We start from the raw sequence: 25,476 nt of genomic DNA on the forward strand, positions 1-25,476 counted from the left end.
TAGTCAAGACTAGCCTCTCCTTTTCATGTGACAGTGTGTCCCACTTTGTCCCCTCCTATGTGAGTCCAGGTGAGTCCGTTTGCCTTCATTTGTCATCCCTGTGTATTCTTTTGTCTTTATAATTATTTTACTTATTTTTTTAATGATAATTTACTTTACATTTTTAAGTTAAACTTTACACTCTTATATTAACTTTACACTAGTAAAAGAAAATTCTATAATCAATAAATAAGTCTTGCAATAAGTTAATTAGTGATTCATATAGCTAAACATGTCAAAATTTTGTAGCGTAAATTTTAAATTCTAGGTTTTCTCAACTTACGATTCATAATTTGAACTTGAATATCTTAAATAATGAGTGATAGTTAAAAATTCAAATGCGTAATAGAGCTTATGTGAAATTTGAAAGTAAAGACCTTACAATCTCCCCAACTTAGAATTTGAGATGTCCTCATCTCAAGAATAGTGAAGGGTAATCCTTAAGAAGGGATGTCTCATCTTCCCAAGTAGCATCTTCTATAGGGAAATCCTTCAATAAGATAAGATGTTCTTTGATGGATCTATTCCTAAGCTTTCTCTCCCGAGTTTCTAGGATAGTATCAGGTTGGAGTTGTAGAACATCTTGAGCAGGTAAAATGATTTGCTCATCATCAAGGACATAATCAGGGTTATATACATAGGGTTTTAACAGACTTACATGAAATACATCATGCACTTTGATATGAGAAGGGTGTTTTAGTCTATAAGCTTGATCACTTACAACCTTGATTATTTCGTAAGGTCCACAATATCGGTAGCTAAGCTTCTTATACCTTCTGAAAGACAAACTGCTCTTTTTGGGTTTTACTCATAAGAAAAATTTGTCATCTTCGTTGAAAATCCGATCCGATCTTTTTAAGTCGGAGTACTTCTTTTGTCGATCTTGAGCCGCTTGAATATCCCTTCGAATAGCTTTGGTTTGAGGTTCCATTTCTTCAAGCATTTTCTTTGAAGCTTCTACCCTTATAGTGGCGTCAGAAAAGTTAAGAGGTGATAAACATTCTTGACCATAAAGAGCATTAAAAGGTGTCATTCCAATACTTCTATGAGTAGAGGAATTGTATGCATACTCTACCAAGGGTAGGTATTGAATCCACTTGCGAGGTTCTCTATTGCAGTAAGCTCTGAGAATGTCTTCAATTACTTGATTAACTCTTTCAGTTTGGCCATCAGTTTGAGGATGATAAGCAATACTAAAACATAATTGGGTTCCAATAGCTTGAAACAATGATACCCAAAACATTGAAGTAAACTTGGCATCACAATCACTGACAATCCTCTTGGGTAAACCATGAATTCTGAAAACATCCTTCACAAACAGACGAGCAATATCTGAAGCTGTAAAGGTTGTATTGATTGGGATTAAGTGAGCCACTTTAGTAAGCAAGTCGACTATGACCATGATTGAATCATAGCCAGCTTGGAGAGAAGGAAACCCGGTGATAAAGTCCATGCTAATACATTCCCATTTCATTTGGGGAATATCTAAAGGATGTAATTTACATGGCATCTTTAGTCTTTCTGCCTTAATCCTTTGACAAGACAAACACTGCTTGACATAGCGAAGGACATCACCCTTCATACCTTGCCAATAGTAACTTCTGCGAATTGCATTGAGAGTTTTGGCATAACCTGAATGTCCTAAAGTTGGGCCATCATGTGCTTCATATAGGATAGCATTCCTTAGGGTAGAATCCTTAGGTATGCATAGTCGATTCCTATAGTAAATTTTCCCATCTTCTAAGGAGTAATGTAGAGGTTTAGGCTGATTTGATGATACCCTCTCTTCACGTAGGATACTAGCAAGCATCTGGTAATCTGCATCTCTGACTGCAACATCCGAGACCTTGTCTCAAATAGGGTTGTTAGCCATGGAAATTGCCCCCTAGAAAAGCTTTACAGCTTAGGGCATCTGCCACAACATTATCCTTACCTGGTCTAAATTTAATATCAAAATCATATTCGTGCATGAGCTCTATCCATCTCCTCTGTCTTATGTTAAGGTTAGGTTGGGTAAAAATCCACTTAAGGCTCTTGTGATCTGATACCAAAAACTGGAATTTGCGTCCCAATAGATAATGTCTCCATAGCTTGAGGGCATGAATAACTGCTAGAAATTCTAAATCATGTGTAGCATAATTCACTTCATGAATCCTAAGCTTCCGAGAAGTATAAGCTACAAACCTTCCTTCTTGAGTAAGGACTCCTCCTAATCCATGGTTACTAGCATCTGTGATCACCTTGAATTCTTGGCTGAAATCTGGAAGTTTTAAGAGAGGTTCTGAAGCAAGATACTCCTTAAGCTGTTTGAAGCAAGATTCATGTTTTTCTTCCAAAAGTATCGTAGCTCCTTTCTTTAGCAAGTCGGTTAGTGGTGCACCTTTAAGAGCATAGTCCTTTACAAAGATCTTGTACCACCCTGTGATACCTAAGAACCCTCTTACTTCAGTTTGTGAAGTGGGTTGAGGCCATTCCACAATATCTTTGACTTTGTCAGGGTCAACAGAGACTCCTTTAGGTGAAATGATAAACCCTAAGTAACGGACCTTAAGGGTAAAGAAGGTACATTTGCTCTTCTTTGCATACAACTTATTTTGGCGTAAAAGCTCTAACACTTTCCTAACATTTCCTTCATGCTCTTCCTCTGATTTGGAATAAATTAAGATATCTTCAAAGAATACTAGGACAAAATCGTCCAAGAATTCTCTAAAGATATCGTGCATCAGACGATTGAAATTTGTAGGAGCATTCATAAGTCCTAAAGCCATCACTGTAAATTTGTAATGACCATAACGAGTGTTGAAAGCTGTTTTGGAGATATCAGCCTCCTGGATTCGAATTTAATGATAGCCAGATCAAAGATCAATCTTCGTGAATATTTTGGCTCCATCTAATCCATCCAGCATCTCATCAATACTAGGAATTGGATATTTATTCTTGATGGTAACCTGATTTAAGCCCCTATAATCTATGCAAAGTCGAAGAGAGCCATCCTTTTTCTTTTGGAAGAGAACAGGTGCACCCCATGGAGATGTACTAGGTCGGATAAACCCTTGCTCAATCAACTGCCTGAGCTGCTCCTTGAGATCTATAGCCTTTGCAAGTGACATCTTGTACGACGCTCTTGAGACAGGTTCACTACCTGGAAAAATTTTGATTTCATGGTCTACCTCCCTAGGTGGTGGTAGTTCAGAAAGTTCAGCGGGGAAAACATCCAAAACTTCTTCTAGCCACATTGGTTCAGGGTTGGAAGAAGTTTTTTCTACTTTGTTTAGCTTGACTACAAAAATTTGTTGACCCTTGCGTAACCCTTTCAAAAGACGATTAGCTTTGACCAAGTAAGCTTTTGGTCGTCCATTCTGGCCTTGAATAGTGACTTCTTGACCTTGGTTGTCCACAAAAGTAACACTTCCTTGGGCACAATGGATATTGGCATTATGACTGGCTAACCAATCCATTCCAAGAATTCATCATAGATTCCTATAGGTAAGGTTCGAAAAGTAGTAGAAGTAGAGGATTCTCCCAACTTGAAATCTATTTTTCCAACAGTGTATTGAGATAACACCTCCTTTCCATTGGCTAATTCAACTCTCATCTTTCTTGCAGGGTGTTGATTAAGTCCTAACTTCCTTAAACATTTAGGTGACAAGAAAGAATGAGTACTACCACAATCAATAAGAAGCTCAAATGTTTCACCTTGGTGATTTGCATGTGTTTGAATGACAGCATATTGTTGTCTTGCTCTTGGGTTATCAATTGCAGCATGTAGAGTTGCTCTTTCTTCTTGTTCTTCTCCCAATGTTGGTTCTCCTATGATAGCATTGACTCTGGCAGCCATTCCGCGCCCTCGACCTCATCCTCATCCTCCATTTCTTCCTCCATTATTTATTATTTGGCCTCGTCCTCTAGCTCGATTGGGTGTATTAGTTGCGGAGACTCGTCCAGACATACATTCCTGAAATGTCCTAGATCGTTGCATTCATAGCATCTAAGAGCTGCATTTTGAGCTCCGTTTGCTGAAGCTGCAACTATTGGATGAGTTTGGTGAACTCAGTGAACTTGCCTTTGGCTCCACATCATAGGCTGTCCTCTCCTTGTAGCATTCCTTGTATTTCCATTCCGTACCCTTTGAGAGTTTGGCATCTCTTTAGCTAAGGGTTTAGCTCTTAAAAGAGCATCTTGCAAATTTACAGGCCTCATGGCTTCTAGACGAGTATTTAAAGGAGCATTTAGCCCTTGGCAGAAACGGGCTACTTGTTGATCTGCGGTCATTGGAGCAGCATAGCGCCTAAGAGTTACAAATTTGGAGTAGTATTCTTCCACTGTAAGATGAAACTGATGTAAGTTGAAGAATTCATTCTTCTTAAGGGATTCGTGTGCAAGTGGAAGATAACGTTCTTTGATAACATACTTAATATCTTCCCAAGTTTGAGTGTTTTGAGCTACTAGGTTATCTTTGCAGCGTTGTTTTCACCAAAGCTTGGCATCCCCCGTGAGACGAAACATAGCCAACATTGCTTGGTTATCGGGAGTAGTACCAGCAGCAGCAAAATAATCCTCCATCCCTTCGAGCCACACTTCTACATCGCGCTCAACGAGGGCTCCTTTCCCTTTAAAAGAGGGAAGTTTAGCTTGATTGAGAAGTAGCTTTTTCTCTTGAAGAGATGTGTACACCGCACTCTGTGCAATATAGATTAAGTGAAACTTTATTGGATACTCTAACTTTACTCCACTTTAAGGCAAGACTTGATCAGACAATAATACAAACAAAACGTAATATTAATCCAAACTTTATTTATATACACATTATTTGCTATCAAGGTTGGTAGTCTTTACATACAAGGATTGTAATGTCTCTATATTTTGAGTTTAGTGACTACAAAAGGATAGGCTAAAGGATCAAAATAATAAGTTTCTTTTGACCCTTGAAAGCTACGAGATACACATATGGGTCGAAGCCTACCACCATGGATAACTTTTGTAACTTGGTTATAGACCCATTGAGTCTGAGATATCTTTTCTCCTCCCAAGGTAATAATGGTAGCATCCGGATTCTTAGTACCAATGAAAAGATGAACTTCGATGACTTTTAACTCCTCTGCCCATCGAAGTTTCTTGAGGTTGGTATCCGTGCACCATATCTTGTCACCATCGATGGTATAGATTCCTCCAGATGGACTCCTGTTGATACCCCATCCTCTATGCACCCTTGGAATAGGTGGTGTAAACACCCTATCCAAAATCATCATCACCCTTTTTCAAAATTGATAATTTGGTGATTGGCATGAATTTTCAAACATGATGGTGAACACCTGGAATTCCAGGTAGGCATAATGAACATTTTCCTGTACCAGGAAAGTTCAGTCTTCAATACCATATAAAAACTCAAAACAATTTTTCTAGGTTCTTCTATTATTTCAAACATTCGCATCCTTCAATATCCAAACATCAATCTAAAAATCTCCCCAAGCTTTAACCTAGGCTCTGATACCAGTGTGAGGTCCCTGCCCCTTTTTGAGAGGAGCGGAGTACCTTTGATAGGTCTCCAATCCTGAAAAAGAAAAACCAACGGACATTGCCTTAGCTACTACGTAGCCGCGGGCATGAACCGTTAGTGAAGGATTGGTCCTATCTCGCTATGGCGGAGCGTGACCACCATAACCCTATCTAAAACTATCTATAATCAATTATACCTAACACTATAAATCTTAGAGTGATCAACCTGTGCGCTTTTTTCTCTATGTTTCAGAAGCACAGCCGCCAAGGTTTGTCTCTTTTAAGATTTATGACTTAAAAAAAATAATTTCTAGCGTTGGAAAGTTACCCGACTGCTCGGGTCCACCCGTCCATAGAATGATACCGTCCGGGTATAATTCTCCCACTTTCCACACCGCACTCACCCTCTTTTGTTATCTAATTACTACCACACCGTTTAAGCATACATGTTCCTTTACTTTATTTATGATACTGGTTCGTTTAAACAACCCTTCAAACAATATTACAAACAATAGTCAAACAAGATGTCGTCCAATTTTAAACCAACAACCCTTGGATTAGCTTCACTCAAGAATCTCTCTTGGCGCTATTATGTCCGATCGGTATATACATTATTTATAAAAACCCTTGTCCTCATGAGCGTCCCATACCGCTCGACAAGTACTCGTTGTGCTAATCTGGACGTACTCCTGTCACAGCAACAACGGTGCCAATATGGGCATCATCCTTACGGCACGGCAAAACAAAACTGTAGTATCCAGCTGGGCTAATCTGGGTGTACTCCCACCACAGCATCCGCGGTGCCATCCTAGGCGTCATCTCACGCCTCGGTAACTGCCACATAATACCAACCCTAATAAGTAGAGAGGCTTGAGAGAAACCATACCGAAGGTTTTGGACAAACATTCTTTCCTATAGCAACCAGTTTAACCAGACAATATTTCCTACTTGTCAAACATATGCGGAGTTTCTTGGGGTTAAGCCTCGTGGTTTCGGTCCGTGTTTTCTTTTCATAAGGTAAATAATATATTCCTATGGTCTCGCATATGCAATGATGCATAACTTGAACTGCAATACTAACCTATAGCATAGCTCCGATTGGTCCGATTGGTGGAGACATAACATGTTCCGCGGGAGTTCCACCTTTACTTGTACCAGCTTCATGATCATTAGCGCCTTGGTTTCGAGCACGCTTTGGAGCCTTTTTTTTTTGTACTACACTTATGTTATACACTTAGAACTTTAAATTGGTCAATTTCCCTAGTAATCTCTTGTTTGCAATGAGAGTTTGTAATTTGAACCCTCGCTAACTCTGGTTCACACTTATTGTTGTTGTTCTACATCTAATTTCTATTTGCTAATCGTAATTAATCAAAAATTAAGTGTGTAAACTATGAGTGAAAGTTTAGGAATGCATTACTTTTATGCTTCACATTTCTAATCCAATTCTAACTTCAATTTTCATACTTCAACCAAATCAATTTTTACTATTACTCAAAATTCTACTTAATCTAATGGACAATAAAATTGGTGAATGAGAATTTCATCATGTATAATAAGAATATGATGAGTTCTCTTATGTATTAACTTTCAATTAACAATGTATAAGTTAATAGTGAAGATGTACTAACTAGAGAGAGTAGGTATACTTAGAGAGATTAGAGTAAGAGAAAACATACACATACATCTTTTCTAAAGTTAATTGAATCGTACTATCCATTAGAAAGATTAGAGTAAAAGAGAACACACACATCCTTTTCTAAAGCTACTTGAATCTTACTAATCTATGAGAAGATTAGAGTAAAAGAGAACACACACACACACACATATCTTTCTTAAAGCTAATTGAATCTTACTAATCCATTAGAGATTAGAGTAATAGATAACACACACACACACACATAGCTGATTGAATCTTACTAATCTATTAGAGAAATTAGAGTAAGAGATAGCACACATACACACATATCCTTCTTAAAACTAATTGAATCTTACTAATCTATTAGAGAGATAAGAGTAAGAGATAGCACACACACACACATAGCTAATTGAATCTTACTAATCTATTAGAGAGATTAGAGTAAGAGATAGCACACACACACACACATAGCTGATTGAATCTTACTAATCTATTAGAGAAATTAGAGTAAGAGATAGCACACATACACACATATCTTTCTTAAACTAATTGAAACTTACTAATCTATTAGAGAGATTAGAGTAAGAGATAGCACACATACATCATTCTTAAAGTTAATTAAATGCTCAATTAATACGCACCTTATTAGTCCACTAGAGTTTTTGCTCTCTTAGTGGTTTGTGGACGCCTTCTCTCTAAGAGAAGTGACAGCACTTCGTGAGCGCTATAGAGGCAATCTCTATGTCTAAAGTGTGAGCATGGATGCTCTATTTATAGCAAAAAAGAAAACGTCCAACTTTTTCTTTTTTCCCCAAAAAAAAAATATTTTTTAAAAATATTTTTTTAAAAAAATATATATATTTTTTCCCCAAAAATCATACACGCGTTTTTGGTACCCTTGTGGTACCCATCAGCTTGACCACTTTGTCATTATCATCAAAAGATAAGGCCACACAGTCCCCGCTCACTAAGATTAGTCAAGACTAGCCTCTCCTTTTCATGTGACAGTGTGTCCCACTTTGTCCCCTCCTATGTGAGGCCAGGTGAGTCCATGTGCCTTCATTTGTCATCCCTGTGTATTCTTTTGTCTTTATAATTATTTTACTTATTTCCTTAATGATAATTTACTTTACATTTTTAAGTTAAACTTTACACTCTTATATTAACTTTACACTAGTAAAAGAAAATTCTATAATCAGTAAATAAGTCTTGCAATAAGTTAATTAGTGATTCATATAGCTAAACATGTCAAAATTTTGTAGCGTAAATTTTAAATTCTAGGTTTTCTCAACTTACGATTCATAATTTGAACTTGAATATCTTAAATAATGAGTGATAGTTAAAAATTCAAATGCGTAATAGAGCTTATGTGAAATTTGAAAGTAGAGACCTTACACAGATGGGAAGGGCGTCCCCTCACCATTGTGAATGTGTATGGCCCTTGCAATGCAAAAGATAGAGCCAAACTATGGATGCATCTCAGAGATACCCGTATTGAAGGGGAGTGGTTGTTGGTTGGTGACTTTAACATGGTAGAAAAGAGCAGGGATAGAACAGGATCCTCTAGTGTGTTGGCTGGCTCAGAAAGGTCTAAATGGCAAAGTTTGTGCGAAAAGTGGACAATGATCGACTTATGGGATGTTGGCCCATGGAACAGCACGCTTGGGTTCACCTACACAAGCCTTCAGTACGCCCGCACTGCCTGTAGACTGGACATATGCTATTGCTCGCACCAAGCTGACTGGATACCGACGCTGATGGAAATGAAGGTAGTCCCAACAACAATCCTCTCGGATCACATTCCTCTGCACATTCAATTTAAGAAGAATAAAGAGGCGGAGCAGGCCCCAAGAGGTTAAAAAAACTGTTGGTAACAGGGACACACCTCTTCAAAGACCCTCTTTTCAGGAATCTAGCCAAGAAAGCACTAGGTAAGCTAAAAAAAGATGTCAACCTCAACAAGCACAATGCGTGGGACCTCTTTGCTTGGAGCATCCAGAAAGCAATCAAAACCTCGGGCCTCCGGATCAAGAAAGCTAGGGAGGATCACCTGTTGCATCTTTTAGCGGAGGTACAATTGCTTACCGCTATAAAAGCCAATGGGCAGGCTACTAAGGGTGAACACAAACGATGGCTTGAAGCAAAATCGAACCTCGCTAATGAGCAGGTAGAAGATATCAAAAAGGCTAGACTTCTCTCTAGGGAGATTTATTTGCAACTGGAAGCCTCCAATCAAAATCATTTTTTTAGGGCTTTAAAAATCAAGAAGAGCTGACCATGTCCACTCGCTTGAGGATGAGAAAGGGACAGCAGTTCATAACCAGGATGAAATGGGTGGTATGATGCTGAGCTATCTGAGTCAAATCATTGGACGGCCGGAGACCCAGTCCCAAGAAGTGGAGGAAGCCAGAGGGACCTTACTACAGAGTGTTAAAAAAGAAATTCCCCACTTAGAAGCTAATAACTTGGAACGGGCATTTTCTGAAGACGAATGTTCACTAGCATTGCAAGCCCTTGGCAAGGAAAAGTCGCCTGGTTGGGATGGGACGACGGTGGTATTCTATGCAGAATTTTGGGATGATCTCAAGGCCCCAATCACAAGTTTGGCCAATAAATCCATGGTCGAAGGGTCGTTGGAGACAAGTGTGAAGAGAGGGCTTATCAAGCCCATCCCAAAACAGATCTGCTGCTCTAAACTACAACATTGGTACCAATAATGATGATGTTGGTGGCCTATAAAATTATAGCTAAAGCAGTGGCCCTCAGACTAACCCCCTTAATAACCAAGATCATCTCCCCCCATCAACATTGTTTCATCAAAGGAAGGTCCATATACGATAACATATTGGCATCAATGGTGGGCATAGAATACACAACTGTCACAAAGCAGGAGTGGATTCTACTACAGCTGGACCTGGACAAGGCATATGATAGAATAACATGGACATATATAGAAGCCATCATGGAAGCTCTAGGCTTTGGGCCGCGCCTTTGTCGGGTGGTTCGTGTATTGGGGGCTCGAGCTAGTCAGAGCTGCTATTTAACGATAGAATTGTGGGCTCTTTTGAGGTTAAAAGGTCTATTAAAGAGGGATGCCCTCTTGCCCCCCTACTTTTCACCATAGGATCACATCCTCTGATCACGACGCTCGAAGCTAGTGCTGAGCACGGGGAGGTGCAAGACCTTGTTTTACCAGGAAATAGAAAACTCCTGGCAAAATGTTTTGCAGATGATTCTCTCCTCTTCTTGAAGGCGTGCCCCCAGGTCATCAGAAAAGCTATGGGGATTGTACAAATGTTCTCGGTAGCTTCAGGGCCCAGTGTAATATAGAGAAGTCAAGGATGATTTCCCTATCAGAAAATGACTCATTTGATCCTTCTGTCTGGTCAAGGGAGATTGTCACAAAAGGAAAGATCTTTAGACATCTGGGAGCCCCCTTGGGGCTGGATGTAACTCACAAGCAAATTAAGATTTGAGTGGGTGCTTGAAAAAATCAAAAAAAAAATGAGTAGAAGGGAGTATGCTCTTCTCCCATTCCCATGTCGGATAAAAGTGATGAATGCCTTCATGATGCCTTATATTGCCTTCACTAGCCCGCTTCTCAAGATGGCTAAGTGTCATTGGAAAGAGTTCTTAAAACCAGTAAAAACATTTTTATGGAAAAATAACAGGAAATCTTCTAGGCCATGGCAATGGGGCAGTTGGGAGTCGGTTTCTCAGCCAGGGAATCAAGGAGGCCTTGGGATTCTTAACCCTGTGACCCATGCAGAAGCTTGTTGCACCAAATTTGTGGTTTCCTTGGCTAAACAGGATCAAGTTGGGACAGTTATGATCATAGATATGATAGAAGCAGCTAAACTTGGCTCGAAGGGAGGAAAGTGGAGAGGGGTGGAGGTTCATGATTGTCAAGACAATGGTAGGACCAGTCCGGGCCAAGGGCCAGGGCCAAGGGCTAGGACGGACATGCAGTCAAGGGGGTCCCTATATTTAGAAGGCCGAGGGCCTATATAGGGCATGGCTGGGTTGTGATGAGCATGTTCAGTTCCCCTGTCCTTTCAGTGGTATCAAAGCAAGGTGGAGAGGAGGAAGGAGGGTGGAGCCATGACAGGGAGAAAGCATGGTTTCTTCTCTCTCTCCCTCTCTCTCGGATTTTTCTCTCCCTCTCTTGTTTGTGGACCTTGGCATGGCGGAGCATGGCTTTCGCCAAGGACGGGGGCATGACCCACGAGGGTGCAAGAGGGTTGCATGGCCGATTGCATGGCAGGAAAGGCCGCTTGAAGGCCACTTGCATGGAGGATCATGAAGAAGAGGGCCGCGCGGGCACCGTCCCCTGCATATCGGGTCCACCTTCGGCGACTTCAGAGAATTGAATGGCGCTACTTCCAAACAGGAGCGCCATGCCATTGTCCTGCTTTTTTGACACGCTCGCAAGCCCCGGGGATGACCCCATCGCCCCCTGCGTTCTTGTTTTCCCCTTCGTTGTAGCGGCAGCACGCCATGGCAGCTTATAGTTTATTTAGTTTAAAAAAAAAAAGTAAATTTGCCCTACATTTAACCACCCCCAATTAGGGGTATTGGCCCACGGGCTATGAAAGCTTCGGACCAGTCCGGGAGTTGAACCATGGCAGCCAGATCGCACGTCCGAGTTAAACCAACAGGGTATAACACATTGCGTAGGGTATGTTGTAGTTTTGCAAGGACACAAATAGCACGGAGGGCGAGTCTGCAGAGTTTCAAAGAAGGACGGTAAGCACATACATCATGAAGTCGATGGCTCATGCCACTTTGCGAATCCATCGGCACGATGTCAGGACATCATGACCATGGAATCAACCTCGTGTTTAGAAGCTGTCAATCACATGAAATAAAAAATTTGGATGCCACTCATGTGGCAAGGAAGCTCCTCGGTTTCGGGAAGCAATCTACACATAAATAACAAATGACCAGCTTGTCATTGGATTGGAGGATTCATCCAAATGCCACTGATTAAATTTGATATGCAAGGGAGGTACGGATCTCAATAAAGTTTACAATTTTTGTATTTGACTAAAGTTTTCAGGAAAAACATGCACGAATGGTTAACGGTTTTGAGGTTGCTACCAATTAGTACTATTATTCAATTGCATTCAGGAAAGTACATGCAATGCCTGCAATGGGTAAGTATGTATCTGCCTTGGGTACGACATTTTGCTCGACAAAGAAGTTACCTAGCAAGTAAGGGCAATATTTAAGTATATCCAACGACAACGTAATCAAGCCAAAGCAGGTACACAATGTTAAGTATGGAGCCTGATTTACCCTTGTAATTTTCTGTGGTAAAAACGCACATTTGTAAGGCCCCCATTATGAGGAGAAGCCATCGTGCGTGAAGGAAAATCACTCAACGGAAACCAAAATTTTCATGGACAAGAATCAGGGGCAACTTTAAAGGCCTCGGGGGCGGAGGCCCCCGAGACTTCTTTTTTGCCGGAATATTCTTTTTCGCCGGAATATTATGGCCGGACGGCGGCCGGAAAGTGGTCGGAAAACAACCGGTCGGTTGGCCGATGGCCGGTGGTCGGAAGTCAATGGCCGGTGGCCGGTGGCCGAATTCAATGGCCGGTGGCCAAATTCAAAAGCGGACTTGTCTTCTCAAGGGCGGCCACACATGGGCGAATTGGAGGGTCCGATTTGGACTTATTCGCACAAGGGCGGCTACACATGGCTGTCTCTCATAAGAGAGGGCAGCCCTTTTGGCCTATAAAAGGAGGCCATTTCTACACACATTTCATAGTGTGAAGTTGATGCAACAAGGTGAGTGTGAGGTGGTGAGAGTGAAGCAAGGAGGGAGCTCCATTAAGGGTATAATCCCTTTGTAAACTACTTCTTGTTTTGAAGTACTAAAGCCATTGAGTGGCTGCTTTCCCGTGGACGTAGCCCACATTGGGTGAACCACGTATATCGTGTGTACTCTCTCTCTCTCTCTCTACTCTATAATCTCGTGTATATAAATCTGTCTCTCTCCATTAAGTAATCTACTCAATTATCTATTTAGCTACGTCTTATTTCCTAACAACTGGTATCAGAGCAAGGTTTGCTCGTAGCTAAATTATCTCAAGGAAAGGATTCCTTGAAGTGAGTGGGAGTTATGGCGGAGGAAGGGAAGCTCAAGATTGAGAAGTTCAACGGCAAAAACTACCAACATTGGAAGATGCAGATTGAAGACTATCTCTACCAGAAGGACCTCTATTTGCCACTAGGCGGTCTTGCGAAGAAGCCCGCAACAATGGCAGATGAAGCATGGATTGTCCTTGATCGAAAGGCACTAGGAACAATCCGGTTAAGCTTGGCGTCAACGGTGGCCTTTAATGTTTCGGAGATGAAGACCACGGAGGACTTGATGAAGTCACTTGACGACTTCTACGAGAAACCATCGGCATCCAATAAGGTATTTCTTATGAAGCGCTTGTTCAATCTAAAGATGGCAGAGAATGGTTCAGTTGCAGAACACCTAAATGACTTTAACACAAACATAAGTCAACTTCGATCAGTGAAAATCAATTTCGATGACGAAGTGCGAGCTCTCCTTATACTATCATCTCTACCGAATAGTTGGGACAGCCTTGTGATGGCTGTAAGTAATTCTATCTCTGGCACAAATACTCTTAAGTTTGATGATGTTGTGGGTGTTCTCCTAAGCGAGGAAATGCGAAGGAGAAGCACAGGAGAATCATCAAGTGCTGCACTATCAGTGGAAACAAGAGGAAGGCTTAAGGAGAGGTTCAAAAACCAAAAGGGTCGTGATCGCTCAAGGCGGAGCAAGTCACGCACAAAGTTAGTTCTTGAATGTTGGAACTGCGGAAAGAAGGGCCACGTCAAGAAGGATTGCTGGTCCAAGAAGAAGAAGGAGACAGAGTCTCAAGACAACAAACCAACATCGGAGGCCAATGTGGCAGGTAGAGTAGAGCAAGATGCTCTAATTCTCTCATTAGACAATGTGTCTAATTCCTGGATAGTAGATTCCGTGGCTTCATTCCATGCGACACCACACAAGCAACATTTCCAAGACTACACCAAAGGTAATTTTGGGTATGTATACTTGGGAGATGATGAAGCTTGTGAGATTGTCGGCAAAGGTACAGTTTCTGCCAAAAAAGCTAACGGAAATGAATGGAAGCTTAAAGATGTTAGGCATGTTCCTTCTCTTCGCAAAAATTTGATCTCTACAGGACAATTGGACAATGAAGGTCACAACATTGCATTCAGAAACAAACGGTGGAAGATCTCAAAGGGATCTTTGGTGGTTGCCAAGGGTGAAAAAGTTGGTACACTTTACTTGTGTACTGTTAGCACGCAACCTTCAGCTTGTGCAGCAACTACAGAAGTTGACAGTGCGGTGTGGCACTATCGACTTGGGCATATGAGTGCCAAAGGAATGCAAATCCTTCAAACAAAGAAGCTTCTACCAGGTTTGAAAGAAGTGGACTTAGAGTTCTGTGAAGATTGTGTTTATGGTAAACAAAAGAGGGTAAAATTTCAAAAATCAAGAAATGAAAGAAAAAATAAAAAACTTGAGTTGGTTCATTCTGATGTTTGGGGTCTTGCAAGTACACCATCACTTGGTGGCTCATTGTACTATGTAACATTCATAGACGATGCGACTAGAAAAACATGGGTTTATGTCATGAAGAATAAATCCGATGTATTTTCCATATTTCAAAGGTGGAAAGCCTTTGTGGAGAATGAAACAGGTACCAAGGTTAAATGCCTCAGATCCGACAATGGAGACGAATATTGCAGCCAAGCTTTTGAAAGCTTTTGTGCTAGCAATGGCATTCGGAGGCAAAGGACAACCCCAAGGACACCTCAACAAAATGGGATTTCGGAAAGGATGAACAGGACAATCATGGAACGAGCACAAAGCATGCGGCTACATGCAGGCCTACCGCTTGAGCTTTGGGCGGAAGCTGTAAGTACGTTTGTGTACTTAATCAATCGGTCACCCTCAACGGCATTGGATGGGGGAGTTCCAGAAGAGGCATGGACAGGTAAACCGGTGAATTATGCATTTCTCAAAGTGTTTCGGTGTGAGGCTTTCATGCACATAGATAGAAGCCTAAGATCAAAGTTAGATGCAAAGTCCAAAAAGTGTTTCTTCATTGGCTATGGAGAAGGAGACTTTGGGTATCGCCTATGGAATCCTGAAGATGGTAAAATCTTAAGGAGTAGGGATGTAATTTTTAACGAACAAAATATGTACAAAGATTACTTGGAAAGAAAACAAACAAAAGAAACAGGTGATGAGTACATGGAGCTTGAGGACGGTGAAGACTCAAGGACTGCAAACGGTGACAATGTGCAACAACGTCAACCAAATGACGAGCCTCAACCTATTCCCCGAAGATCTACAAGAGCAAGTAGACCTCCAGAAAGGTTTGTTCCTTCCTTCAACCATCTCTTGATCTCAGATTCTGGAGAGCCGGAATCATATGAAGAAGCTATGGAACATGAATCCAAAGAAGAATGGACGAAGAGCATGCAAGTGGAGATGGACTCACTACATCGCAACCAAACATGGGAGATGGTTGAGTTGCCTAAAGGTAAGCGGGCACTTCAAAACAAATGGGTGTACAAGCTAAAGGAAGAAGAAGGTGGGAAGAAAAGGTACAAGTCTAGGCTTGTGGTAAAAGGTTTTTCTCAAAACAAAGGTATTGACTTCAATGAAATATTTTCTCCTGTTGTAAAAATGAACTCAATTAGGCTTGTCTTAAGCCTTGTGGCTGCTCATGATCTAAATCTCGAGCAAATGGATGTAAATATGGCATTCCCTCATGGTGACTTAGAGGAGGAAATCTACATGCTTCAACCAAAGGGGTATGAAGTAAAAGGTAAGGAGAAAATGGTTTGCAGATTAAAGAAGAGTTTGTATGGTTTAAAGCAAGCATCAAGACAATGGTACTTGAAGTTTGATCGATGGATGTTGGATCATGGATTCACAAGATGCAACTCGGATCACTGCGTCTACACGAAGAATTTGGGAGATGGGAAATTCATCATCCTAATGTTGTATGTTGATGACATGTTGATTGCAAGTGCTAACATGCAGGACATCAAAGACCTAAAAGAGGAGCTGTCCAAATCTTTTTCAATGAAAGATTTAGGTGCTGCAAAGAGGATACTTGGTATGAAAATATCAAGGGACAGGACGAAGAAGACAATAAATCTATCTCAAGAAGATTACATCAAGAAGGTACTAGAAAGGTTTGCAATGCAAAATGCAAAACCAGTTTCTACACCTTTGGCTGGTCATTTTAAACTAACGAAGGATATGTGTCCAAAGACATAAGAGGAGATAGCCTATATGTCTAAAGTTCCATATGCTGCAGCGGTAGGTTCTCTAATGTATGCTATGGTCTGGACAAGGCCAGACATTGCACATGCAGTGGGAGTTGTGAGTAGGTTCATGGACAACCCAGGTAAAGAGCATTGGCAAGCTGTGAAGTGGATACTTAGGTATCTAAAAGGGACAACAACAAATGCTTTGTATTTTGGAGGAACTGATATTTTTCTAGAAGGGTATGCTGATGCAGATATGGCAGGTGACAAAGATACTCGAAGGAGCACTACTGGCTATGTGTTCACGGTTGGAGGCACAGCAGTAAGTTGGGCTTCAAAGCTACAGAAAGTGGTTTCACTTTCTACCACGGAAGCAGAGTATGTAGCAATGATGGAGGCAAGCAAAGAAATTCTGTGGCTTCACAGATTCTTAGAAGAGCTTGGATTCAAACAAGACGATTGTGTCTTGTACAGTGATAGCCAAAGCGCTATCCATCTTGCGAAGAACTCAGCCTTTCATTCAAGGACAAAGCACATTGAGGTGAGATATCACTTCATACGCACTCTTTTGGAAGAGGGACAACTAAAGCTAGGAAAGGTGCATACAAGTGAAAATCCTGCAGACATGTTTACAAAGGTGGTCAACAAGGAGAAGTTGAGCTTTTTCTCATCTTCAATCGGCATTCAAGGATAAGAAACCAGAATGGAAAGCAGTCACAGGGTTGGTTTGGAGATCAGTCTCCAAGTGGGAGATTGTTAAGTATGGAGCCTGATTTACCCTTGTAATTTTCTGTGGTAAAAACGCACATTTGTAAGGCCCCCATTATGAGGAGAAGCCATCATGCGTGAAGGAAAATCACTCACCGGAAACCAAAATTTTCATGGACAAGAATCAGGGGCAACTTTAAAGGCCTTGGGGGCGGAGGCCCCCGAGACTTCTTTTTTGCCGAAATATTCTTTTTCGCCGGAATATTATGGCCGGACGGCGGCCGGAAAGTGGTCGGAAAACAACCGGTCGGTTGGCCAGTGGCCGGTGGCCGGTAGTCAATGGCCGGTGGCCGGTGGTCGGAAGTCAATGGCCGGTGGCCGGTGGCCGAATTCAAAGGCGGACTTGTCTTCTCAAGGGCGGCCACACATGGGCGGATTGGAGGGTTCGATTTGGACTTATTCGCACAAGGGCGGCTACACATGGCTGTCTCTCATAAGAGAGGGCAGCCCTTTTGGCCTATAAAAGGAGGCCATTTCTACACACATTTCATAGTGTGAAGTTGATGCAACAAGGTGAGTGTGAGGTGGTGAGAGTGAAGCAAAGAGGGAGCTCCATTAAGGGTATAATCCCTTTGTAAACTACTTCTTGTTTTGAAGTACTAAAGCCATTGAGTGGCTGCTTTCCCGTGGACGTAGCCCACATTGGGTGAACCACGTATATTGTGTGTACTCTCTCTCTCTCTCTCTCTCTACTCTATAATCTCGTGTATATAAATCTGTCTCTCTCCATTAAGTAATCTACTCAATTATCTATTTAGCTACGTCTTATTTCCTAACACACAATACATATTTTGCAAGTTTTTCTGCCAATTCAGCAAGGTCGATTATCAGTAAATGCTCAACAACGTCGACTTTCTTTTGCTCTGTAAATTGGCAAGCATATCTCTACGCTATGAGCATAGAAGTATTTATGTGAAGCACGGTTTTTCTAATTGCTCAATTTCATATTGATACTTCGCACATTTGGCATATGCTATTCTGGGCACACACTCTACAAATTTAAGGAAAGTTCCTCAGCCCAGCATGCTCTTGTTTTCTCTCTTTTTCTTATTTCTTGCAAGAATAACGAAACTCTTCTAAGAAGCTTTTGATACATATTCTGCTCGTGAGTCAGCTTGAGCCAAGGTGCTCTAACTCACAACTAGCACGTGGCTAAGATTCTACTCAAATTATCTTCATCGGTTCATCGATTGAACACTATTTTTCATAAGGGCTATGAGCCAAACATGCTAAGAGCCAGTGTTAAACCTAGGATAAGATCCACTTGTTGGTATTCCTTGGACTATTGTTCTCAAGATCGAACAACACTACCCAGTGGAGTACACATTGACGTTAATTGACAAGCAAGCGTCTTGTCATTATGGATGTCATTACGGATGTTTAGGGTGTCATTTTTGCACTACATGTTTTTAGTGCGACGCTCTAGTGAGTTTTTGATAATCTTACACTCACACCAGCTGCTCTCTACCACAGAGTATAGACGCAACAATCAGTTGTGACAGCACCATGCACCATAAGAGCTCGGTAGTTCACTTGTGTGGATTTGCTGCTCTATCTCTAGCACTACGGTGTGTCTATGGACATACTGTTTTGAGGTAAGACCTGGCGGGTGATTGTTACATCACCCCATAGGCATTAAGGATCACATTTTGATCTGCATTGAGGATCACAATTGATCTCTCCCAGTTATACTTTCAAGGAAAGAATTCCGCAATCTACCACACACGGTAGCAGACGGACACACTTCTCAAGTTGATTCCAATCATTCTGTACACGGTTGACTATGTTGTTTATTGTTATCTGCTAGTTGAGTAGTTTCTACAAAGAGTCTTACCAAGGGGCTTGACTACGTAGATTCTAATTCAAGGGCTTGGGTTGCAAAGGCAGCAACCAGGGTTCCCAGTGCAATATTGTTTGTTTTTCAGGTAGGGGACATGCTCCTCTCCATTTGCATACAGGTAAGTGTACATTATGTTATTGCATTTGCATACATGTAAGTGTACATCATGTTATTGCATTTGCATACAGGTAAGTGTACTGATTTGGTGTCAATTCCATGTTTAGTATGCTTTTCTTGGTGTTTCAATACATCTATGTACGCTTGAATATTACAGACCCATGCCAAGGGCATGTCGGCACAAAGTATTTTGGGCCAAGTGTCCAATCTATCTTTCTGCCTTATGCAGTTATACGAACCTACTTGTAGGGTTCAATTTGGCACATGTTGTCACATGGGATACAACATGGTCTAGGAACTCAAGGAGTTCGGTTTAGCCAGTGGAGCAAGACTAATGAGGGTCCCTCTCACTCCCGTCGTAGAGTGTTTGCAGTTACCTCCACACACAAGTACATCTTGTACTTGAAGGATGTTCCTTTTTACACATCCTTGCATGAGACATATTCCACATGTGGAGAATATGAGTCTCTGGACTGACACTGGCGCCATTATTTTCCATTATGTGTCACGACAAAGTCCCTAGGTGTTGATCACATCTGTTTTCTGGACCATTTTTAGCACGACGTATCAGGAGCAATTTCATGGCCAGAAATTGTCGTATACTTAGAATGACTTGTTAAAGTACAAGTACTGCTAAACAACATTACAGATGGTTGTTTTTACATACAGCAAGGCTATAAGTTGTTAATGAAAAAGTTTCATTGTCTATACCTAGAAGTGATCAATGTGTTACCTTCTATTGCCATTCAGACGTTTCAGCAAGGCTTGCAAAAGATTGCAACTGAAAGTATTTAGTCTGTTTTTAGAACTATCTACATTCTTCGTTAATGTGTGCTACGCGCATCACATTTTGCCATAAGTATTGGCAAGGCTCATTATGGATATACAGGTTCGGGTTAGTTTTCACTAAATGCATGCACACTAGGTGTTATGGTCCCTAGTGTTTAGCAAAGGCTGATTTGGAACAACATGCATATTCCTCAGGTTGTTGCTTATGAATCATTTTTCACTCTATCTGCACTATCTCTATGAGATAACTTCTGGGTCTACTAATCACCAATACAGGTCATGGCTCGGTTTGGGAGTTTGTAGACCGTGAGGAAAACACACCTCAGTACTGTCAGTTATCCAAGGGGATAGGAAGATTACAAAGAGTAATCTTGTGCTAAAGGATCTGCTTTCATACGTCAAGGACTTACCAGGTGTGCTGACAAAGTATGTTGGCAAGTAACCTTCAGTAGGGATGAACATGTAGTTATTTGTGTTCCAAACTATTCAGAATTCTAACATGAGGACATTCCCTATCTACGGACTTTTCAAGATACTCAGGCGAGTGGGAAATCTGGCTCACAACTGCATGGAAAGTTACGCCAAGGTTTCCTTGCATTATTCCAGTACCTTCAGAAGATCTGAAAACTGGTTATGCTTTTGGACAACTCTTAGTTGTGGTTACTCCTTTACAGTACTCAAGTGAGTTATAAATGGAGTTACCCTTTAGACCCAAGCAGTTGCAAATGGACAACAATGTTGAAAATCAAGATGTTGCTCTTGGTTTCATTGAACCTCCTACGGAACCGGGTTCCGCTCAAATGAACCGTTGGATCCATATGGGATGTTACGGTAGAAAACATTAGTGTTCTTATGAAGATACCATCACTTGTGTTTTCGCGGACGAAAACGCTTCTCCAAGGAGGAAGTAATGTCAGGACAATGGTAGGACCAGTCCGAGCCAAGGGCCAGGGCCAAGGGCCAGGATAGACATGCAGTCAAGGGGGTCCCTATATTTAGAAAGCCAAGGGCCTATATAGGGCATGGCTGGGTAGTGATGAGCATGTTCAGTTCCCCTGTCCTTTCAATGACAAGCTGCCCCGGCGTGGTCTACCTTAAGACTGCGGGGCAGCTCAAGAGAATTGGTAAGAGAATGCAATAGAGTAGTAGGAGTCTTAAAGTGGGGGGAAGAAGCCAGATACTTCAAGAACTCCATCTTACATTGGTCCCCCCCTGGCTCTCCAAAGTTGTAGATCCGCCACAAAATCCCTAGGATTGAGACAGCAAGGAAGCTGAATAATAAGGGTCTGATCCGACTTGAACACTTTTGGGACAATGTCAACAAGAGTTGGAAAACCATTGACCTTAGGCGTGCCCAGTACCAACTCAATAGCTTGGAGGTCTTGCTTGGCCACAAAGTGATGAAAGAACTTGACAATCTAGTGATGCCAATCTCTGACTCGGAGACTGGAAAGCCTGGAAATGTCCCGGAAGCAATCTCTTGTGGAAACCCCATACTAAAATCATTTATCAGACAATGATGCAAAAGAAGAATTGGTCTAGCCCCCTTAATAAGCTATGGAAAAAGCAATGGCCAGAGGAAAGGTGGGAGCATGTAATGGAGAACATATGGAAGCCAAAGGTTCCACAATACATGAAGGTTTTCTTATGGAAGGTTACTTGGGGTGCTCTACTGGGGGTGAAGATTCAAGAGAGAGGGATCGGGTCAGATCGATGCTTGGGGTGCAGGTTGACTAGTGAAGATATGGCCCACCTTTTCATGGACTGCCCAGCTATAAACGGTCTTGTAGGGAAAGTATGCAAGTGGGTCCAGAGAACATGGAAAATTAGTTTTTTCAAGACTGACCTATGCTTTGGAGGTAAAAACTCAGGTAGTCCTGCACTCCTTGTTAGCACTCAGATTCTCAGATACTTCTTCTTTCATAATGTATGGCAAACAAGGAACCGCCGTGTGTTTGAAGGAGGATTTGAGGTGGCAAGCTGCTTCGCAGAAATTATACAGGAAAGCAAAGTGCTAATATGGGCACTCGGACGCAAGCATCACTTGAAGGACTGGTCTAGGACTACTTGTGCCTTGTTGTAATCTGACAGAATACCGGGGGAAAACCTTGTCCATCGGTAGGAGTGGCTGCCCTTATAGCCGTTGTAATTATGATTCCTGGATGTTGTCATGGCTTAACATGAGCATGAAAAAAACCTTCTAATTTTTTCGGCTGCTCAATATAATTCACTCACAATTTGTGAGTTTTGCAAAACAAAAAAAAGAGAAAAAAAGAACCTAAGTAACCATTGATTATTAGGAAGGCATTCCCCATGGTATTAAGAGAAGATCTCTAACACCTAGCTTGGTCAAACTAGCTTAGTCGGGGACTGCTTGATTTTTAAACCTAGACAAGTGATTATGTGCTCGATATTATGCTACCAATCACAATCAAAGCACACAAACATGGATGCAAAAAGATAAGGGGCAATGCTAATGGACAAGAAACACCTGTTTGTGTTGATGGTTGCGCTTGATTTGAAGTGTGAATGAGAGAAAGATTCCATGAAGGTCCAAATCCTAACAATAGCAACACGTTCCTATACACACTAGGAAACACAAAGAATACCTCTAGGAGGCACATTAGTGGGAAAAGGTAGCAACACTTATTGAACATAATTAAAAAACATAAGGAACCCTAAGCTAATTATTTGCACTCCCCCTAGATAGTCAAGGGAATAGGATTTTGTAGAGATTGGGGGGAAACCCTAAGGATAAACCCCTATCCTCGTCATCGTGAAAAACAAAGTCATCATCCGTGAGACCATATGTGCCATCCGTTGTCATGCAGCTCCACTCCCAATTTAAGAAAGATGCGAGAAAAATGCACATCAAGCTTATTTGAAGCTTACATGATTATTGAGCAGTGATCAAGCTTGTTAACAGGCCAAGTTTAATAATTAGTGTATGCCAGATCTGGCTTTAAAGGGCCAACTGATGCCTTAATGATGCCAAAAATGAGTATGATTGAAGTGAGCACAGATGGGGTATTGTGATCTAGAACTACAGTGCTTGAAGTGCTCTACGGGCCTGTCTTTACGGCTCGTCGATTGGAGCTACGGTGAGGAAGTTATGGCAGTTTAAAGTTCAAGTCAATTGCAAATTTGTACCGGATTGGGTGACTGCAACTGAGGTGACAGAAATCAAATGAATGCACGGGCTTGAAGTGCTCACTTTGTGGAGCGCGTGGGTCTTTTCAAATCAGCGATCGGAGTTCCGGTTGCCAAGATATTAGCCGTGAAAGATTCGCCGGGGGTCGGCTATAGGGGGTCGGCTATGTATCAGTTTGGTCCGCTCGATCAGAGTGCCATCTGGGATTTTTATAGCCTCAGTAGGGTTAGTATGCATTTTATGCAGCTTGAGAGGTTTACAGGGATTTATGGCTCGTCAAACAGAGTCCAGCTTGATCAGATAAAAGGGCTTGAGGTCGATGACAATTGTCGACGCTGCTGAATTGGGTAATTGTGGCATTATTCGAGATGTTGGTATGGAAAGTAAAATTCATGATGATATGGTTAGTGAAGGATTGTTGGAAGAGAGGAAATGCTTAGCAATGCCTTGATTGTTATGTATGCTAAATTTTGGTGCCCGTTAAAAGGCTTCCCAACTTGAGAAGGTTGCCCGGCTTCAAAGGCCACCCAAAAACTTGAGAAGGCCGCCCAAAGGCAACCAAACAATTGGGGCATTGGATGCCCACAATAAAGGATTGCCCGCCCAAGCCACTAAGGGCCGCCTAAAGGAAATCAAGCCCATGACCTTAAAGGATTGCCCGCCCAAGCCACTAAGGGCCACCCAAAGGAAATCAAGCCCAATGTGGCACTAAGGACCGCCCCTTTTAAGGGTTTTGATGTGAACAAAAGAGGGAAAAGGAGGATGGCGTGGGCTGGCAGCGAACAGAGCACAAGGGGGGAAGAATCAGGCTTGCACTGGCCAACTCGGGCCTCAGATGCCATTGCCGCAGTGTCGGAAGATACTCAGGAGGTCCTCGCACACAGCTTTGGTACCGGCGGCACTGAATTCTATGAAGGCCAATTTTGGCCTACCACATCATCAGGCCGAGTCCCGTGCCACATCAGTCACGGCGTCGTGACTGATGGGCAGAGAAAAAAATAGCATAAGAAGATTGGGGGCTATCAACAAAAGGGCAGAACGAGGAGGATTCCAAGGGAAGAAAAGCTTGGCAAGGCAAAATGAAGAGGAGGTAACAAGGGGAAAGCTAGAGGGGAAGGGGAAGAAGCCCTCAGCTCATCCTCGATTGGCAAAGATTCTCTCTCCCTCTCTCTCGCTCTCATCCTCGAGGCAAGCAAAAACGAGGAGAGCAACCAAGGAGATTGGGAAGCAAAGGGAAGGAGAGCTCAAGGGGAGCTTAACGAAGGAAGATGGTCAAAGCTTGGAGAGCCGAGCCATGGTAGAAGCTTGAGAGAGCAAGAGGAGATTGGGAAGAAAAGGGAAGGAGAGCTCAAGGGGAGCTTAACGAAGGAAGATGGTCAAAGCTTGGAGAGCCGAGCCATGGTAGAAGCTTGGGAACCAAGGAGCGGAAGCAGGAAAATAAGCTTGAGGAAGAGAGGGCTCGGGACATCCAAAGCTTGATAAGAAGGCAAAGCTTTTCTTTCTCTCTCCCTCTCAAGCTCGAACTAGAAGCTTGAGCAAGCCGAGCATGAAGGAAAATTGGGAAGTCTAGAGCACGACGAGGCAAGAATAACCAAGAAGCAAGCATAAGCTTTAAGCCTACATAAGCCGAGATTGAGCAAGTATAGGACAAGGGAGCAGAAGCAAAGGGATTCGAGTTGAAAGGGGATCAAACTTCGGGAGCTGAGGCAGTGCATGCAAACAGAGTAGGAAGCTGCATATCATTTTTGAAGCTTGAAGATTGAGACAATGAGTCGAGATAAAGTTTGCAGAAGCTACTTCACCGTTATCAGCTAATGTTTGATTAATCATTCTGTTAAGCCCGGTGTCATTAAATGGCCCGGTTAATTTTGTAAAGCGGGAGCTCAAACTGCTAGTTAGTAGATGATCCAAGTGACGGTGCTGTTAACAGCTCGCCTTGGCTAAAGATTAAGTTGTACTCAAACATATTAATCGATTTAATTGATGATTGCGGTGGTTGCTAGAGCTCTCAGTGTCTCTTGTTCTCTCTCTTTCACACCTTCCACAGCCAGAGGCCTGGCGCCAGCCCGGCTTACGTCGCAAACACATATCCCTCGACATCTTTGTTGAACTCGACGCAAAACAAACTGGGGTGGGAGGTAAAGACGGAGAATTTAGAGCAGATGATGAAGGTGATTGTAGAGTTAAGTGCAAACGGTTTTGATGATAAGTCAACATTTCCATATTTTTCAAAGATGCTTCAATTGGTTCAAGGATCTTTGCTTGAAATAGAGACCGTAAAAAAGAAAAATCAAATGGATGAAGCTTTGGATGCAGCTTTAT

The sequence above is a fragment of the Adiantum capillus-veneris genome, chromosome 8 (genome assembly GCF_014529385.1).
Source record: "Adiantum capillus-veneris isolate H3 chromosome 8, ASM1452938v2, whole genome shotgun sequence".
NCBI lineage: Eukaryota > Viridiplantae > Streptophyta > Polypodiopsida > Polypodiales > Pteridaceae > Adiantum > Adiantum capillus-veneris.